We start from the raw sequence: 18,667 nt of genomic DNA on the forward strand, positions 1-18,667 counted from the left end.
CAATCAATGTTTTCAGTCAAGATAGTGTTAAAGTCCACAAAGTGCTTGATGTAAAAACAGAGAATCTGTAACATGATCAAGGCTCCATATTTCTAGTGCAACTGAAACTGAAGACACACAAGTTGCAGCACCATATGGTGGTGTCAGGAAAATAAATGGTTTTAAAAATTCATGTGCGGAGCACACGAGCGATCACAGAAATACCAACACAAGGCGCCTCATGCTTAACCCTGCTAATCAGGACCTAAGGGGGAGTTTGTGGAGAGATACGGCAGCGCTGCTCTAACTGAATTGAAGACCACTTTGGCATTTGGACGGAAGGGCCGGCAGCTGTCTCTAGATCTACGGACAGCGGTGCACGTACCGATACAATCGCCAGCGCCTTTCAGCACTTCCTGTGCAAGAGACAGGCTAATCAAATGAGTCGAGGCGAGAGCTTCCCAAGCTTTCAGTCCAGTGTCCCAAAGCCCACCCTCAACCAACATTAAATCCACCCCCCCCCCCCCACCTCATTTCTTATTGTCTACCCCCGAGGTGCACTTGGTGTGGCTTGAGTCATCACTGTTCAAGTGTGTAGACCATGCAGGGACACAAGCTGGTGGCAAGGTTACAGTCAGGAAGACGAGGAACACTCGTATTCTGCCAAGCCGGCAAAAAACTTGAAGAGGGCTTGGAGTGAGAAGATGCGCTCTGCTGACAAGGCAGCCGTCACCTCACTGCAAGTGGAAAGACTGATGCGCCCGGACAGCGCTGGAGAGCTGCGCACATAGAGGGGGTCAGTACAGGAAATACAGCTGCCCCCCTATGGGACCAACCAGTCAAACAACCACTGTTAATGCCATGGAATCGGCTTTACATCAGTCACATGGGAAAATATTGGCAAAACAAATGATCTCTGCTGGAAAGGGATGGTCACATTATGTAGATGTTGATGAAATACAGTGGGGCCAAAATGCCTGAGACCGCTAGTGAAAATGCTTCTATTTTGCATATATTTTAGTATTAATAGTGCAGAATTTCATATTCTCAAATATAAATAAATGTTTCAATTTCGTCTTTTGAATCCCACTGAATGATCAAACCATGTTCCATCAAAACAAGTGTATATTTTCAGTAAATCACAAAGTTGTTTTTAAAGTGGGATTCAATTCAAAGAGAAGGAAACTTAAACCATTCTCCTACAAAACACCGGACCAAATCTATGTGACCGTGACTTAAGCACTATAGCAGACACAAGACCCAGTCAATTTATCCTCTCCCAGTTTCCAGCTTGTAATGTTTAGTAATGACCACAAACCATGCACCCACTTCCATTATTGTGTCATCATCTAAGCTATTTTAAGAATCTGGAAGCTTTTTGGACTTTTTAATAAGACAAATTAGTGGCATGATGTGACGATTAAGTAAAGGCCCCAGAGCTGCGGCGGTAAGGAGGCCCTGACTGAACATGTGGACAAGAATATTTCAACTTAAATTTCAAAGAATAACTAACTAACAATATCCAGCTTCACTTCAAAGCTGCATACCGTTACAAAATGATGTGTTGATTATTTTCCCAGTAAAATATTGCTGGCTTTTATTATTAAACAATAAATTATTTAATTAATACACTTATAAACAATGTATATGTATAGTGACAGATCGGCTGCCTCCCCCTTATTATCATCACCACGCCGTCACTTAAATCGCTGCCCTTCGTCAGGTTCCCGACTGGAGTGGATGTGAGAGAGAGGAGGGGCGCTGTAATAACCAGGACTGGCGGCACCTGAATTGAATGGAGCCTCGTCACAGTCGCTGTTAAATGGCGAGCTCAAGAGACCGGTCTCTTTTCCCCATGCATGCACACTGGTGTCCTCGCAGGTCCAGAAGAGGAGAGGGATTCCAAACCGTGAGTCGCCGGACCCGTATGCCTGTGCCACCCCCTTTACCTGGACCAACCCATCTGAGCACTACCTTCCCTGCACGTGCCCCAGCACAACAAGGACTTTAATCTTCATGGACACTTTATTCCCCTTTTTGGACAATTTAGGTTTATTTTTATGTTAATAAATGCTTCTCCAAGGCTTGACGCCACACCCACTGTGTCTGTCATTTGCTCCTCCCACCACAGTATGAACTGCATTATGCATAATTATGCTTGTGCGCATAAACACACACACATACAAATATCTATCTATATCTATATCTATATATATATACACATACATACATATTTACTGTACACACCATTCAAAAGTTCGAGATCAATACGTTTTTTTTTTTTTAAGAAATTATATTTATGCAGCAAGGACGTACTGTAGTATTAGAATGATTAAAGTGACAGTAAAGACACTTATAATGTTACAAAATATTTCTATTTTAAATAAATCCTGTTCTTTTGAAATTTATATTCATCAAAGAATCCTGAAAAAAAAAATGTGTTGCGATTTACGCAAAAATATTTAGAATAATCTTTCAAAGTACACCTATTTTTGCTGTACAAATTTTGATTATACATTTATACCTGTCCTCAATATCTGTATGTGTAATAATTGTAATACAATATCTGTACAATATTAGCTCGTACTGACTTTTCTCAGCCAGAACGGACTACCTCTGATTTATTTGACTGCTATTCGTGACAAACATCTGAAGAGAACCACAGTAAACATTAACTACTACAGCAACTAATCTTGTCCCAAAATCACATAGTTCAGACTTCAGAAGTAGACATGTTGATGAGAAAGCCATGAAAATTCCATGGCAAGACTTAAAGTTTTGTTACAGAGGACATATAACTAAACCACATCCCTCTAATCTCAGGCAGCACTCCATTATATTAAAGTGATTTCATACTGGTAATCATAACAGAACACTCACAGTCATAACAAACACGTAAACATACAATGGCGTCTTCAACAACTCTCATCATTCATGTTGGACAGCACCACAAAATTTAAAGCATTTCACAGTAAACGATAAAAGGCACTTCAAAAGATGTTAAAAGTGTGTTCGGCACGCCATCAGTGTGATTGTCTTACTGATGGGCTGCCCCTCTCATCTCCCACCCCAATGTCCCATGACTTATAAAAATCACTGGGTTTTAAACAATGCTTAGCTGTTTACTGAGCGCATCAGGACAAACGAGGAAAAGAGGATAAGCGCAACGGGGGAAAAAAATGAGTGTCCTAAGTTGCTCCACTATTGCCATAAATCACATCTGCTTTATTGCCTCTAATAAGTTGATGCAAGGCCATTTTTCTCGCTGCCCATCGTTCAAACATTTAAGACATATTTACAAGGAACTTGTTAAAATATTTAATAATATTTAGTGGCAATTTCAGAGCAGCCTGTCAACTGCAAATTTACGTCCCTTAAGTGTTTAAAAAGGCGATGACATGAATAACAAACTGTCAAAACTGCCTCATTTGCATAGACAGGCCATAACTCTGACACCTTGAATAAATAAAAAAAAAACAGGATTTTAACAAAACAAGCCATAAAGACAACACTCAGTGTGAATGATGGTGTGCAACTTCTCCGCAAAGTCGCTCGCGAGCAGACAGCGTCCCGCTACAGATGCTGCCGAGATCATGTCAGCTAATAAAGGGACATATATCCTCCTCCCTGAGTTATTTGTCCAGTCACTACGAGTGCAAGATGGAACGTCTCCTACGGAGTCTTTTAATTAATTGCTATAAAAAGCTAATTCTGAGACGCGCGAGCCAAACAATCGTTTCTGCTGCAAATCTTGTCAAATATTTAATGCATCATTTTCAGCCTTAAAGTCAGGGAATGCTGTTGACTAAGCTTGGCCAGCTTTAGAGCTCCATTATCGATTTAAAGCTACCTGGCGTACCATCCCCATCCATGAGCCTCTGCCTGTCTGGCCTTGTTGGCTTGCGCGGGGAGAGTCTGATATCAAGTCGTTTGACCTGGCGATGGCCTGGCTAGTGTGTAGAGAGAAGGGCCCCGTTGACACTGATTGCAGGGCTATGAGTAGTCTCTCCCCTGTGCCCTCTCTGCGCAACTCTAATTAATAGCCTATTCATCTTCTCTGATCTGAGTCTGCACACGCAGTAATATATGGTTAGTTTGGCGAGCAAGCCATTAAAGTGTAATAACCAAGTGCAGGCACTCGATTTGGGAGAGTAGCACCTTCTTACCATCGAGGGGAAACAATTAATTTCTTTGATGATCCTATGTAGCCAATCGCCTCTCTTTGTGCTCCTGAGAGAAAATCAAAGCCCATGGTGCGGAAGCTGGACCCACTTTGGCAACCAAAGACGCTGACTCTGTTACGCAATCCTTCTCTAATCTATACCGTCACCCCAGGCAAGAGAAATATCACTCAAGTGTCTCAAAGGCAAGGTGGTTGCCATCTCCGAGCACTGATCTCCGGTTACCTTTTTATCATTTAAGGCTCCCACGGCCAAGCTGAAGGTTAAACGTATTTAATTCCCAGAGGCCCTAGGCTGACGCTATTTGCAAAAAAAAATCTGCTGAAATACATCATGGTAAAGACCTCAAATCGGGTATAGAATATAAAAAGCACCCCCCTCCCCATCCCCCTCACCAGCCCCCAGCTTTCCAGACTTTGCAGGTGAGGAACCGTGCCAACAGGATTACCTGGTGCCTGACATTGGGGGCAGCTGATGGAGAGAGGGTAAATATCCTGCAAAAGCATGCAAGGGTGTGGTTGATTTATGCAGCTATCGTGCAGGGAAGACAATTATTTTGGAATTACACTTCAATAATATCCCATCTCAGAAGGATTCCCAAACCTTAAATAGACTGGCAGCTAACCAACAAAGTAAACAAAAGGTTGCGCAAACATTGACAGACAATGGTCAAACCGTATTCAATCCTGCGTGGCAGTTAAGGAGTTACTTGGGGAGTTATTCTGTTTCTCAAAGCAAAAATCCATAAACTTCAAAGCCAACATATTGCGAAGGTATCCGACTGAATGATTACTTGAGCACCCATTATGGAACTTTTATTTTGTGTCTGTTAACCATGACAGGCCTTCTTCCCAACTGCCTTTTATTAGAGAGGGAAAAAAACACACTCGCATGCATAATAATCTGCTTGGTATTTCACGATTATGTGAAAATGAAAAAATCTGAATACTAAGGATTCAGCTTGGGGTTTTGCCTGCCTCTCAAGCAAAACCTTCTAAACCCATTATTCTTTTTGCTAGAACTAATAACGTTTTTGTCTCTGCAGCTTAAGAGACTAATTGACTAGTTTTTTTGGAGGATAGCCCAGATGGAAAAATAAGTACCCCTTAAAGACCCTATTCCCTCCTCTTCCCACAGATTTAAGCCCCTTATTAATTAAACTTTCACCAAGTCAGGGTTTTTTATTAAAAACGATAAAGTCTACCGCCTTTTAAACAATTCTTTTGTATTGTTTTAAAGGGCGAATAACGATTTGCATGACCAGAAGGAAGTTTTCTTTTGAAATGCAAAACTCATTTAAGATGAGTTACTGTACTTAAAGGAAAAGTATACCCAAAAATGACATTCTGTCATAATTTACTCACTCTCACGTCATTCCAATCATGTATGTCATTCGTGCATCTTTGGAACACAAAAGGGAGACATGCTGACAAATGTTCACGCTGCTATCCTCCATAAAATGAAAGTAGATGGTGACCAGGGCTGTCAGAATTCTAAATCTTATGACAATATATGATCATTTATGTAAGAGAAATACTTTTGTCAAAGAAAAAATCTTTGGTCACCATTCACTTTCACTGTATGAAAAAGAGCAGCTTGGACATTCCCCCCCAAAAAAAACATATTTTTTGTGTGTTCCGCACAAAATAGAAAGTCATACGGGAATAAACTGACTTTTTTGTGAGAACTACTCAAGTTGATGCAAATTGGCTTAATACTCAAATAACAACCATTGTGTGTTAGTATCACCACAGTTAAACTGCTGTGATGTGAACAAACAACATGCCGTGAGGATCTGAACTTGAGTTTGAGAGCTCTGGTTGACAGGATGTTTACCATGAGGTGTGTCTTTACGTTATCACTCTGGTACGATCAGTCATCATCTTGATCAATTCATTAATTTACATTGGACTATAAGCCTTGAAACAATATTTGCGAATCGATGTCATGTGGTTCAGTTGTTGCTACTGCTGCTCAAAACATATTTTTTCAACTATGAGGTTAGAAAAAACGACTACAAATAAAGGCGAGCTATGCCACTGATATCGAGTCCAGAAGCAGCCAATGAATTCTCAGGGACAGTGGGAGGTGCAGCCGGCTGAAACTGAACTACACATTTTCGAGCACGACCAAACACGTGTCTTTCCTGTCTGTGTCCATACAGTATAGCACTATCACAAGACCCAAAATAGATCAGCTAAAGAGCAAGATGACCCATGGAGTGTTTGGAATGTGGATTTAGAAGAGACTGACAGCAGAGGCTGCTTCTGATGTTTAAACCCCAATAAAACTCGCACACGTCTTCTGTAGCGTGAAGCTAATGGATCATTCTAAAGCCAACAATCAACAGGAAATCAACAAAACTATTTTTTTAACTTTATCTGTTCATTTATATTAGTTGATGAGCCTATTATGTTGGCAAAATTCACTTCCCCACCCATATTCTTCTCCACCCTAGATCAATAGTACAGAATGCTGAGGTGTGGTTGTAAAAATAAACAGCGAAAAATGTGTTTGTACATTCATTTTTTTTTTTACATTTTCCCATAATGATCACTCAGCGGAGTCAAACAGGAGCTGGCATTGTTAAGGTGATGTCTTACCGACACTATGAGAAGGTTTTAACTGCAAGGCCTTGGTTTATAGTCTCTTTTACACATAGGTGTATCACAGGGCTCGAATTGGTCAGTTTCCACAATATCTCGATCTCTTTAAAATCTCAATTGTTTCTCCTTGTCCACAATAGATAGCTATGGAGAGTAAATAGAAACTTAAGTTACCAGCTCCTTCTCATTGTCAAATATATATTATGTAGCCTAGGTCATTTTCACTTTTTGAACTTTTCACTTTTCAAAGAATAATGACAAATTAGATCTCTTTATCACAAATGAAATCTCAATTGCTCAAAATAATGGAAACTTTAAAAACCAGCCCCTTCTCATTTTCAAAACTATATTATACAGGTCACATTTTTGAACCCATGGAAAAGAAAAATGATAAATGAGATCTCTTTAATATCTCAATTGTTTCTCCTGGCGAAAATTTCTTGCTTCCTTATATTTTCTCCATAGTAATCTTTCATGCGTCTCCTCAGGGGTTTTAGAAGAGATTTATACAGTGTCTCAAACTGTGAACTCGCATTTGCCAAGACACTGAAGTCCGCAATCCAAAGTAAGAGATTTCAGTATGAACTAATTTCTCATCAAAGTCCTCCAAGATTATCTGAATTATTCTGCCCACAATAATTATTGTCTCATTTATGTCTATTTTTATTTATTCTAATGAATATTAACGTCTGACACAAAACTGATACTTACAGTATACAAAACATAGCTGAGAACACCATTTAGTCTCCTGAGCTTTGAATTTCTTCTGAGAATAATCATGTACTATTAAGCATGTTTAATGCAAACTTTATGTACAAGGAGCACAACAACGCACAAAAACTACTGTTATGCAGTTAAGGGTTTCTGGGACAGTTTTTACATCACCAATGCAAGATTAATATGACTGTTAGAAAACAAATCAATCAAACAAATCTACCCATCCATTTTATTCCATCCAAAGTGCATTACACTAGAAAAAAAAACCCTTCATTGTATTAAATAAAAGGCTTCATTGTATGCTCTTTGCTTTCATTCAGTTGTAACTACAAAAAAACATTGAGTTAAATAAGGAAAGACAAATGACAAACATTTTTTAAAGAAGAAAGCTTCTCTTGAACAAAATGTAATAGACCGAAAGACCCGCACAAATATCCCATTTCGTGAGAATTGCTCTTTCCAGTCATTCCACTTGAAAAGAAAAAAACAAAAACAAAAAAACAATTGAAGCCTGCTTGGTAATTTTTCCCTCAGATATCTTTTTTCTGCTAACGAGATGTCACTAATATGTTCTGGAATGCTGGGTGACTGGGCAATATGATTGGCTACAAGGAACTTAATGATGTATACTAAATGTGTGAGGACAGCTTCTTCGTAGATTTTTTTTTATGCACAAACACATTTGTTGACAAGCTTTTCCACAAGAGTTTGCCATTTCACCAAGGCTTTACTCACAAATTAGAAGTGATGAATCGTTTCTACGGTGCCAAATCCTTTTACCAATCAAGCAGCCTTACTGTTTGTTAGATTGTGCATTTTCCCTCAATTACATAAATTGTAAGGACAAGACGGAATAACGTAACAGGCAGAATAATTAAAAGAATTGCGGTTTTCCTGTCTCCATTTACTAAAAAAACAGCTGATTGTTTACCTGTTCCTTTCAAATAATTAAATGAGAAAAGCAAATAGTGTAAGACGTCTGTTGACGTAAATGCATAAGACAATTGTGATGTGGATTTCACTTTATTGTTTCTCTCTCCAAACAGCATGCTATTCTGACTTAATTTGCACTAGTGTGCCATCCTGAGAGCATCTAAAGCCGTCTTTAAACAGTCCCATTTAAAATTCAATGTGATTAGCTGCCAAATTGCTACCAAGTCTTTGCGTCTGCAGCGTAGGGATGGGGTAAAAATTTAATTAGGATTCGTACATAAAAGAGAGGTCTTTGTCACATTTTGCAAAATGCATCCCAGAATGACCACAACTTTCAAAGCTCCTTTGCTCCTTTGAATCAAAAGTAATCGATCTAAAGGGAGCGGGAGAAGAGAAAGTAGAGAAAAAACACAAACACACGTAAATGCTTAGGGAGGACCTCGGTGGCACCGCAAAAACCCACAGGACGCAGCATGTTTAAATAATACAAAACTTTTCTTTAATCACAGTTTAGAAAATTGGCTAGGATCTTCAACAGGAGACAGCTGCAGAGCCCCACAGCCATTAATGAGATTCGCTGAGGGTTTCCCCTTAAAATATTTACACCGTCCCACGGCACTGCAATACTGTCCTAGAATGAGGAGATAAGAACCAAGGAGGTGTGCTGAAGTTCTCCTAATCAATTTGCTAATTACTGGAGTGGCTAGAGGAGAAGGGAGGGATTCCTTCTGGCAACACGGCGTACTAATAAATGCTAAAAAAATTATTTACTCAGACAACCAAGTGGAATTCTGAAGTGGAATTACCACACAAGCTGATTGAGATGGCAACCGCTGAGGTATCTGTCAAAGAAGAAAAAGGAGCGGACAAATAAGCGGTCAATAAGGTTGTTCCGTAACATAGGAGGCCAAGTATCCAATTGCTGAAGGTGAGAGTAAAAACAGAGGCGTCAGTGCTGACACTACACTTTCTCTCCTTTAAAATCATTGTGTCTTTAAAACAAAAATATGAAAAGAAAGAGAAAGACTAAAAAAGCTGAAGTGAAAAAATACTCTTAAAATGTATAGCTGTTTTAATATATTTAATTAATAATAGTTTAATATATATTTGAATATAATAATATTTAAATGAATGTATTATTTAATTATTGTTTTTAATGATTATTTATTTAAATTCAATACACCATCATTCACTATGGTAAGCCTATTATAAGTATTTAGATTTTAGACCTAGCGGAATAGTTTTTTACAGGAAATTGCGTACACGTGTACGACTCATCGTATGAGCCGATGGCCCATGCGCGTCTCATCATATCCGTAAATAGAGAAAAGTTACTTCGGCTACTATGATGTGTGTATGGTGTGGGAGTGCCATAGGTTAGTTGTCACAACAAGCAAGAAAGTTTGGGGAATCACCCGTTTAAAATAAAAAATAAGGACAAAGGAAACAAAGGAGAGTCTGCTGGCATAAAAGAGAACACAACAGAGCTTGTAATAAAACTAGAATCAAAATTGGCTTGGTTTTTCGGAGGTGGCGAGAACTGAGGGATTTGAAATGTTGTAAAATCAATGCGGAGATGCTGTTTTTATTATAGTATCGAACAGATAAATTGCCATATAGCTCTCTAACAAAGTTCATTGTGAAGCATTATCTACTGTGAAGGGTCACGCAGAGCCGAAGCCCAACCAAAACAATGATCTTCCGCAAAATGCATGCAGTTTTTTTTTTTTTTTTACCGCCAGAAGGCCAAAAGTTACATAGTGTACCTTGAAGACATTAGATTTTATGTTATTTCAAGTAACGGAAATGTTCACTCATATGTACATCACAATATAAAAGATCTGTCGAAACATTGTGACTTTAAATCTCCTCATTCTTTGTGAAAGGTTGCTCAGAATGACAGGGCCTGATAGCTCCTAATAGGGCCGTTAGGGGAGGGTCTTTGTCTTTCTCAAGTGTGAAAAGCTTACATATTAATGACCTCCCGCATAAAGCTTTCTAACACAAAACACGTCGTACAAATTTTAAATCAATATATTGTCTTATCTGAATTAGCAGTCAAGGTGATTTTCACATAGTTTTGGAGCAAATATTCTAGGCTACGTCATACAATTTTCATAAGTCTTGTGAAGAAATAATCAGTATGGGTTTCATGGCCTTATTTCAGTGAGAATTTTTTTTGGTATTTTCACAAACCACGCATAAATGTTATTATCTCAAAACTACAAACTTTTACATACATGCTGTTGATATATTATTGTAGCAGAGTTTGTGCTGAATACAGTGTAATTAGACTTTAGCCATGAAAATGTCAAAAGTAACAGAAATAAGCACAAATGTCAGAGCATGTCAGAACACCTCCAGGGCCCAGAAAACAGCTCAGACCCCAGAGGGTTAAAAAACAAACACCACTATACAGTATACTTCAGATAGTGGTTTTAAGCTTGAGCATGCTAATGCGAGCTAATGCCAAAATTAGTAACTAACTGCAAGAGATTTGATAGATTAGAGTTTGCAGCTTAGTTTAATGTTAAGAAAACCCACTTCTAGTGTATGAACCACTGTCCACAATAGAAAGAAGTTCAATTAAATTTTATTTAGTGTTCAAGATAAACGGCAACAAATGCAACAGGAGAAGAACAGAGTAAGGCTAAGTCTTCGGCTCAGTGCAGCACAAGTCAGAGGTGTGTTAGACTTTTGAGCCCCTCCGCACCTCAGGAGAGCAGCAGTCCCTTTCCCACCCCAGAGGCCAGACTCAACACTGAACCTGTCACCGAATGCAACCCACATCCTCCTCGAGGTTACAAGAGGAGAAACAGGCGCCTTCCTCCCGCTCAGACGCGCTGATTGCAGCCCCTTTTTCTGACCTGTCCCTTGGCCACGGCCTTCCCGCCCCGCCTGTCACAGCGCACCGTATGTCTGCTACTGCACGTGCATCAATTAACATAAACTAAAAGCCCCAACAGCAAATGATAAACAACACCACAGAGGAAGATGAAGAAACATCTTCTTTAACAAGAGTGCAGAAGCTCTTAGAGCACGTGCCCCTCATATTTCCAGTCAAGTTGATTTTCAGTGCAATAACACAGACACACACACACACACACATACATACATATATATATATATATATATATAAACCCTGAACCTATCCCTAAATCCTTATATTACCAGTACTTTCTTGGGTAACTTCACTGTAAGTACACATACTGTAAAATAAAGTGTAATCATTATTTATTTATTTTTATTACTACTTCTACCACTATTAGTACCTGTCATCATTTACTCACCCTTATGTTTTTTTAGGGAAAACAAAATGTTGCATTTCCATTTGAACCCAGTCTTTCTTACCAAAAAAAAAAAAAAAAAAAAGACCTTTTCAACATCTTTGGGTGCTAAAACATACATTTTTAAATACATGTTTTTTTTTTATTGTTTTTTTTTATACTACACAGAAATATATTTCCTTGGTTAAACAAAGTGAGCCATGACCTCCAGTATGATACCGGTATCAAAGGGAATGGAAAGTAAACCCCAAAATGAAACTTCTGTCATCATCTACTCACCCTCACATGGTTCCAAACTTAATTACATGTAGGCTAAATAATAACAATAAATGATGTCAAGTTTCATTTTTTGGCATACTATCCCTTTAAATAAGAACAGATTTACGCTGCGCTTTGCATAAGTCTTAGATCGGTTCAGCTTGAGGTAAATCTCAGTGGTACTTTAGGTTTTACAAAATAAGTTTGAGCTTTTACTCTCCAGTAATTGAAAGACTTTAGTGTTCTGCGAGGGGCTCTCAGCATCAGCCTACAGCAGGATTTAATTTGTTCTTGCTGCCTCTAGTGGAGAACAACCGATCTCATATGCTCAGTGCAACAACAAAAAAAGAGACTTTTTTCAACATCCATTCGGAAGAAGATTAAAGTGGGGAGTTCAAGTAAAATTAATCAACCTGTAGTTTTGCTAGAATCTCACTCTAAGTTTGGCTTGTGAGAGCTGGGAATTCACTTATAAGATTCATACTTAACTAAAACCCCTGGAAAAAAAAATCCACCTACAATAAAAAGAAAAGAAGTGTTGTACAAAAAACAAACGATTCAAACGGGTTGATAACCATCTCATGATAATACGCTTCTCTCATCCCTCTGGATTGTTGAATGCAAACTCAGTTTTCATTTGTTTTCACTTCCTCCCGTTCCCTTCTACCGGCGTGCACCAAACCGGATGACTTAAAAGAGGCAATTAACAGATATCACAAACAACTCGTTTAGCAGACGCCAGCACAGATGAATCAAAGGCTAAACAAACCCCTATGGGCATTAAAGGCAAAAACAACAAAAAGAAAAAAAACCTGTTGCTGTGACATTTTGTTCCTCTCACCTCAACGCGCGCCAGTCACAATGGACTGCTTTGCGGAGGTTCTGTGCTCTGATCACCATGGCGATGGCTCTCTGCCTCCCAGGATGCCCCAGGGGGCGATGAGAGCAGGTTGCCATACAAACCCTAACCAGGAACAGGGAGGGGTTGAGACTACAGGGAGCGCTGCAACAGGAACGAAGCTGCGACAGGACTGGACCGACGCTGTATCGCCAACCAGTGCAAAGCCGAGGCGCTCCCAGAGGTTCAGCGCTCCGCTCTCTCAACATTTTCCATCTCTGAGCCAGAAAATAACAGTGGCACAAACACGGGCAATTACGGGCCGAGGCTTTGCATTTCACTCATAACCTTTGAAAGGGCAGGAAATAGAACAAACGGTGAGACTCAAAACATCTGTTTGGGGGTAAATCATCTTTAAGTGACAGAGGGAAGCTGAAGAAACAGACAAAGGCCAGCAGCTCTGCTTAACAGATCTGACTGTGTTGTGTCTGTTCATTTAGCCCATGCATATTCACACTGAGCGTCGCAGTCAATCAAGACCTGCTTTTATACTGCTATTCATTGTGATATTTATGCACTGCATGATGTGTATAATATTCTGAGGGCATGAAATAGGCCTACAAATAGATCAGGGAGACCTCCAAACTAGGGGCATTCAAAACAAGACAGCCAGATGATGCACTAAACTCGCCAGTAAGCTAAACACAGCTTTGTCCATGCAATCATTTAATCCTCTCAGAACTGTAATAAATACCTGACAGCAAACAAGTACACACTGCAAACATAAGTGCTGGTTTAATACCGCGGAGTGCAGCATTAACAAACTGCTCTTATGCGAAATAAAACATTAATTCAACATGATCTGAATAACATTTAATCAAAAGGTGCGCATTTGAGATTTGGAATGATTTCATTGATTTTTCAATAATTAATAACTCATATATCAGCGTCAGAAAATACCTTATTTATAAAGTTGCAATATTTACATAAATAATATAAATATTTTGGGGTTTGTTTACATTTATGAAGCCCATTTTTAACCAAATAAAACTCTGTAAGTGCCATAATTTATGATAAAATGCCTTAATTTAATCAATTAATTAGATAGATAGATAGATAGATAGATAGATAGATAGATAGATAGATAGATAGATAGATAGATAGATAGATAGATAGATAGATAGATAGATAGATAGATGTCACTTTCTCTATATATTTTTGACCCCCATTTAGTTCTGACCCTGATTACAATATAATTAAAGATAATTTAATTCAATTTAAATTAAAAACAAATTTGTCAAAAAATTTCTGTTGCACATACGTTAACATCACAGTTACATCAATATAATATAATTCTAAAAAAAAGCTGCTGCCTTAAATTTTTAAGTACAATCAACTTGGATGTTTAAGTCATTTACTTAAAATCGCATTAATCTGACTTAAAATATGAGTTGAATTTGTATAACTTATATAAAAAGTTGAAAATTGCTTAACTTATTTTGATGAGTTAAAACAATGTAAAAATATGTAATCTTATTGATCATTCATTTTTAGTGTATAATAATATAACATCATAAAATATATATCATAAAATATAAATAAATGATATTATAATACATTTTTTATAACCAGTTAACATGGTTAACACCTAAAGCTCAAGTTAGCAGACAAAACATTTTTACAGCGTAGAAAGCATCAGTTCATGCACTTCTAGCAGGGTTCTGTAACTGCTGCTGGGGGTTCGGCTCATTCTGTGTCCCAGTGCAACCAGCAGGGAGGGGTGTGCATGTGCCTTTGTCCCCAGTAACCTTGGCCAGTGTTAGGATTACCTTGCATTTACACTCACTGCTCCTTCTTTCCTTAAGACTTATTAAGAATGATAATGAGCTCGGAAAGGGGCAGTATGTCCCTTTCTCTGTCTTGTTAGCTCTCTCTCTCTCTCTCTCTCTCTCTCTCTCTCTCTCTCTCTCTCTCTCACTTACTCACCCCCCACCCCCCAACCGTTTCTCTTGCTCGCCTCCTCCAGCATTGAAAGGACCCAGGACAAATTACCAAAAAGGCCATTTTCATCTATGAAGTGAAGGCTTAAATCGATACTTATTCCATGCCTTCAAAATCAAGCCTATATTACTGATGTCAGTGTGATTTGTTTATTTTTGCTCAAGTATATGCATGCTCTTTCTGTCAAGGGGAAATGCTCAGGATGCAATTCACCTTGAACCTCAATTATATTAGATTTCCCCACTGGTTGATCAAACATGCAAAGAGGACATTTCCAGTGCACTAAAACAAAAATAATAATGACTATTAAACAAACATGTGGCCTATGCATGCCTGCGTGTTGAGAACGGAAGATTTTACAAGGGTTCACAATAGTGTGAATACAGATACCAAATCATTACAGCGAGCAATTTACAAAGTGGTGGTGTAAAAAAAGCAATTGCATTACATCTCGTGAGCTGTCAAGCATAGCGCAGAATCATGAATGTACATTTGAACACAAGGGTTATGCGGGTTCAAAGCCAAGGTCAGAGACACAAAGAAAGCAGGTCTTAGGTAGCACCGGCTCCTTGACACTTGCAGTAAATCAGCGAAACCTGCTTGATTTTGACTGAAGCAAGTTAAAGGAACATCTCAAAAATGATATGAAAAGGTTTTCACCACTACTTTACTATAGAAAGCACCATTTATCAACTTTCAGCACTTCAGCACACAACATCTTAAAGTACGAATAGCAGAGATGGAGAGGTAAGGAAGGGAATATTCAAGGCAGATGGACGCTGAGACTGATCAACACCTGTAAAACTGCTCTGACCGTTCGAGCTGGATGGCTGTCCAGATGGAAGTGCGTCTCCGGGCACGAGCCACGTGCCACCACATTCCACAGACATGTTACAGATCAACACTGTGGGACGGGGCCCCAAACAAAGCTTGTCCCTAATAACGGCCACATTAATAACCAATTACAAGCAACCTGTGAAGCTTTCGAATGGAATTAATGGATTTCAAAAAGCATTAATAATTTGACTTTTAAGGCTTTTTATAATATGCTGAATTCATTCATTATTCTATTGATTAGACACAAAGGCTTGTCATTTGACACACAAAAAGGCTGTCCTCACACATAATTACTTATTAAATATGTATAATTTTGCATAACGATCAAAACCATAATGTATGATTTGCAGACGCACAGCACAGACAGTGGTCACACATCACACACACAAAACGCTTAGGGCACACAAACACTTACATTCTAAACATCAAGGTTTCTGTTTACCTTCTCTTGGATATCACAGGCATTTTAAACACGAGATGTTTCCCCTCAACTGATTGGCTTACTGGAGACAGGGAGAGAGAAAAGAGAGTAATTAATTACTTATGTGAACCATTGCATGAGAAAGACAATAAACCTGCCTGGTCGCCATGGATATGACATATTTGCTCAGAAAACAACACAATAATTAGCAAAGCAGAAAGATCCAGCGAGAATACGCGAACTCTGGGGTTTAAAGTGGCAGTGATCTTTTTACGTGCTATTGCTTTCAGACACAACACAAACACACATAATGAAAGGAAATACACCTCGCAAACTAATCCCACTAAAATAGTTAGAAAATACAAGCTGTAGTAAATACTTTTTATTAGTCATTAATCCAAAAGAAAGGGTGGCAAAAGGAGGAAATGTTATGAAATTGATTTGAAATATTGTATAATAATGATCGCACATTACATTAGTCTTCATGAAACCGTGTATTTAAAAAGCTGAGTAATCCCAATTATGTACTTAATGCACAATTATTTTGTGGAGATCACTGTAAAAAATGTTGCTGCAATTAGTTATAACAACTTAAAATTTGTTGAGATTACTTAAATATTTAACTTAAGTGAGCTTAAGTTAACTACGTACCTTTTTAAGTTGAAACAACACATTATTTCTTATTCTAATGTTGAATTTTAAGTTGTGATAATCACAGCAATCATTTTTTAGTGTACATATCTATTTTTATTGCTAGTAATTAAAGCAATACGTGTAACATGAACAGTGTAGTGTTATAATAAGTTCATTTTGTCAAAGACAAACTGACTAAACAGTTGAAACAGAAAGCAAGTAACCTTCTACCTTACTGCTGTCCTCTATTGACCTATTGACTTCATAAGATGCAATGGAACATATGCTATTGCTCAGAATAAAACTAATATCTAACAATTCATTTATGATTGAGAGCATGGCACTGAGAGCATTATACTACTGTGCCAATATATATATATGAAATTTACGAAAAGAATTGGCAGCAGTGGTGACTAGATTTCACTGTAAATATACAGTGATGATATGACAAGCTTTCAAACGTGTTGTTTCGTGATGCAAATGCAATCAATTAAGATCTGAACCCCTCCAAAGGAAACCAAAACAAAAAGTTGGGTAGTCTGCATAATAATTTTTTTTTTTACTTAATTATTTAAGTCAATTTCTGTTTCTTAACAGATTAATCAAAAGTTTCACCAACTAGCTACAAGTTAGAGTGCGCTAAATTAAAAAGTTGGGTTCGTTTATGGAGGTAAACATAACAACAGTTTGTACAGTACTATCAACAAAACTAAATGGACTATAAACCCTGTCATAAAATACTGGCATTATTTATCACTTTATTGTAGATTTACATAACCCAAAAATATCACAAAAAAGTCAGGTGTCACGAAAAAATACTAAATTACAGACAGAAATCCTATATATACACAAAAACACAAGTTACATACTTGATTCACCATGCTTTCACTTTGCACTCGCGTAGCTTACACCTGTTAGATGCCCGATCACGTTGTGGGTATTTAAAGCTTTCATAAAACCTCCAATGTCAAACTCTCTTTCGTCTTATATATTTACATTACCTAGAACGGCATCAAAGAAGAAGAAAAAAAGCACGACTTGTACTGTAGGCTACACATCTTTATATTACAGTAGGCTATGTGTCAGAGACACGAGAGATAGGCTACATATCTCATTGTTTTAATAACTGTAGATCGAGCGGACAGGTAAGGACAGGCAAGTCACGGGTTATCGGAGGCGATCAAAAAGTTGGTAACTACTTTTAGACTAACGTATAGATAAAAGCGCGCGGTTTCCCAGAACCGGTCCGCGACTGTCCCGCATGTAGTGTGTGATTGTAGGTGCGCAGAGTTTCAGTTCTCACGTTCTGCACTAAGTGACGCGTTCTATTCAAAACAGAAGCTTAATAAACGCAATAACTGAATTACACAATCGATCTATTCTATCACAAATACCAGATCATATCAAACTCACTGGAGTCATAAACTAATTATTACATTTGACTAGTGAGGTGTAGCTCATCCAAAAACAAAAGTCTTCTTACCTGTAACGTAACTTCCTGGCTTTTCCGCGACTTTCCAACTTAGAAGAAATGTTGTGTATAAGGTGGATGACAAGGGAGCATGCGTGATCAAAGTTGCCTCATTTTTTCATATTTTTTTTTTTTCTTGTGTTGTTATTATTGGATTTTCCTATTTCTAACATAGGGCGGGTCGCTCGGAAGATCTGCCCTGGAGAGCCGCTTCAGAGAGGGAAGAGGAATCTTTAATTGAATATCTCAGTTAGCACAGTAAGTGAGGTGGAAAACACGGAATGGATTCCACCGCGCCTGTCAGGTTAATTGCACCGTGGTATTGATCTGAGCTGTGCACTGCACTGAATGATATGGGACCTTTTATTCAGTTCATTCATATGACATTGTTGGGGTGTCTTGTGGTCACCTTCTGAATTCACAATCCTGATGACACTTGTTTTATTACAATCTATGAAAAAAAAATTGTCCTCTGCTGTTTAATTACCATTATGAACCATTTTGA

The 18,667-nt window shown here is 38.3% G+C and overlaps 1 protein-coding gene across 1 annotated transcript in view; it reads right to left on the reverse strand.

Annotated features, from left to right (window-relative positions):
* The window catches only part of casz1 (castor zinc finger 1), a 180,774-nt gene extending 162,443 nt beyond the window's left edge, over window positions 1-18,331 (reverse strand). Inside the window, exons 1-2 of the mRNA XM_081386277.1 lie at window positions 18,175-18,331; window positions 16,080-16,140 (exon numbers count right to left, since the gene is read on the reverse strand). The gene's annotated coding sequence lies outside the window, so the exon portion shown is untranslated. The remainder of the gene's footprint in view (window positions 1-16,079; window positions 16,141-18,174) is intronic.
* Window positions 18,332-18,667: the final 336 nt, after the last annotated feature.

Source organism: Scardinius erythrophthalmus (genome assembly GCF_964197995.2).
Source record: "Scardinius erythrophthalmus genome assembly, chromosome: 15".
Classification (NCBI taxonomy): domain Eukaryota; kingdom Metazoa; phylum Chordata; class Actinopteri; order Cypriniformes; family Leuciscidae; genus Scardinius; species Scardinius erythrophthalmus.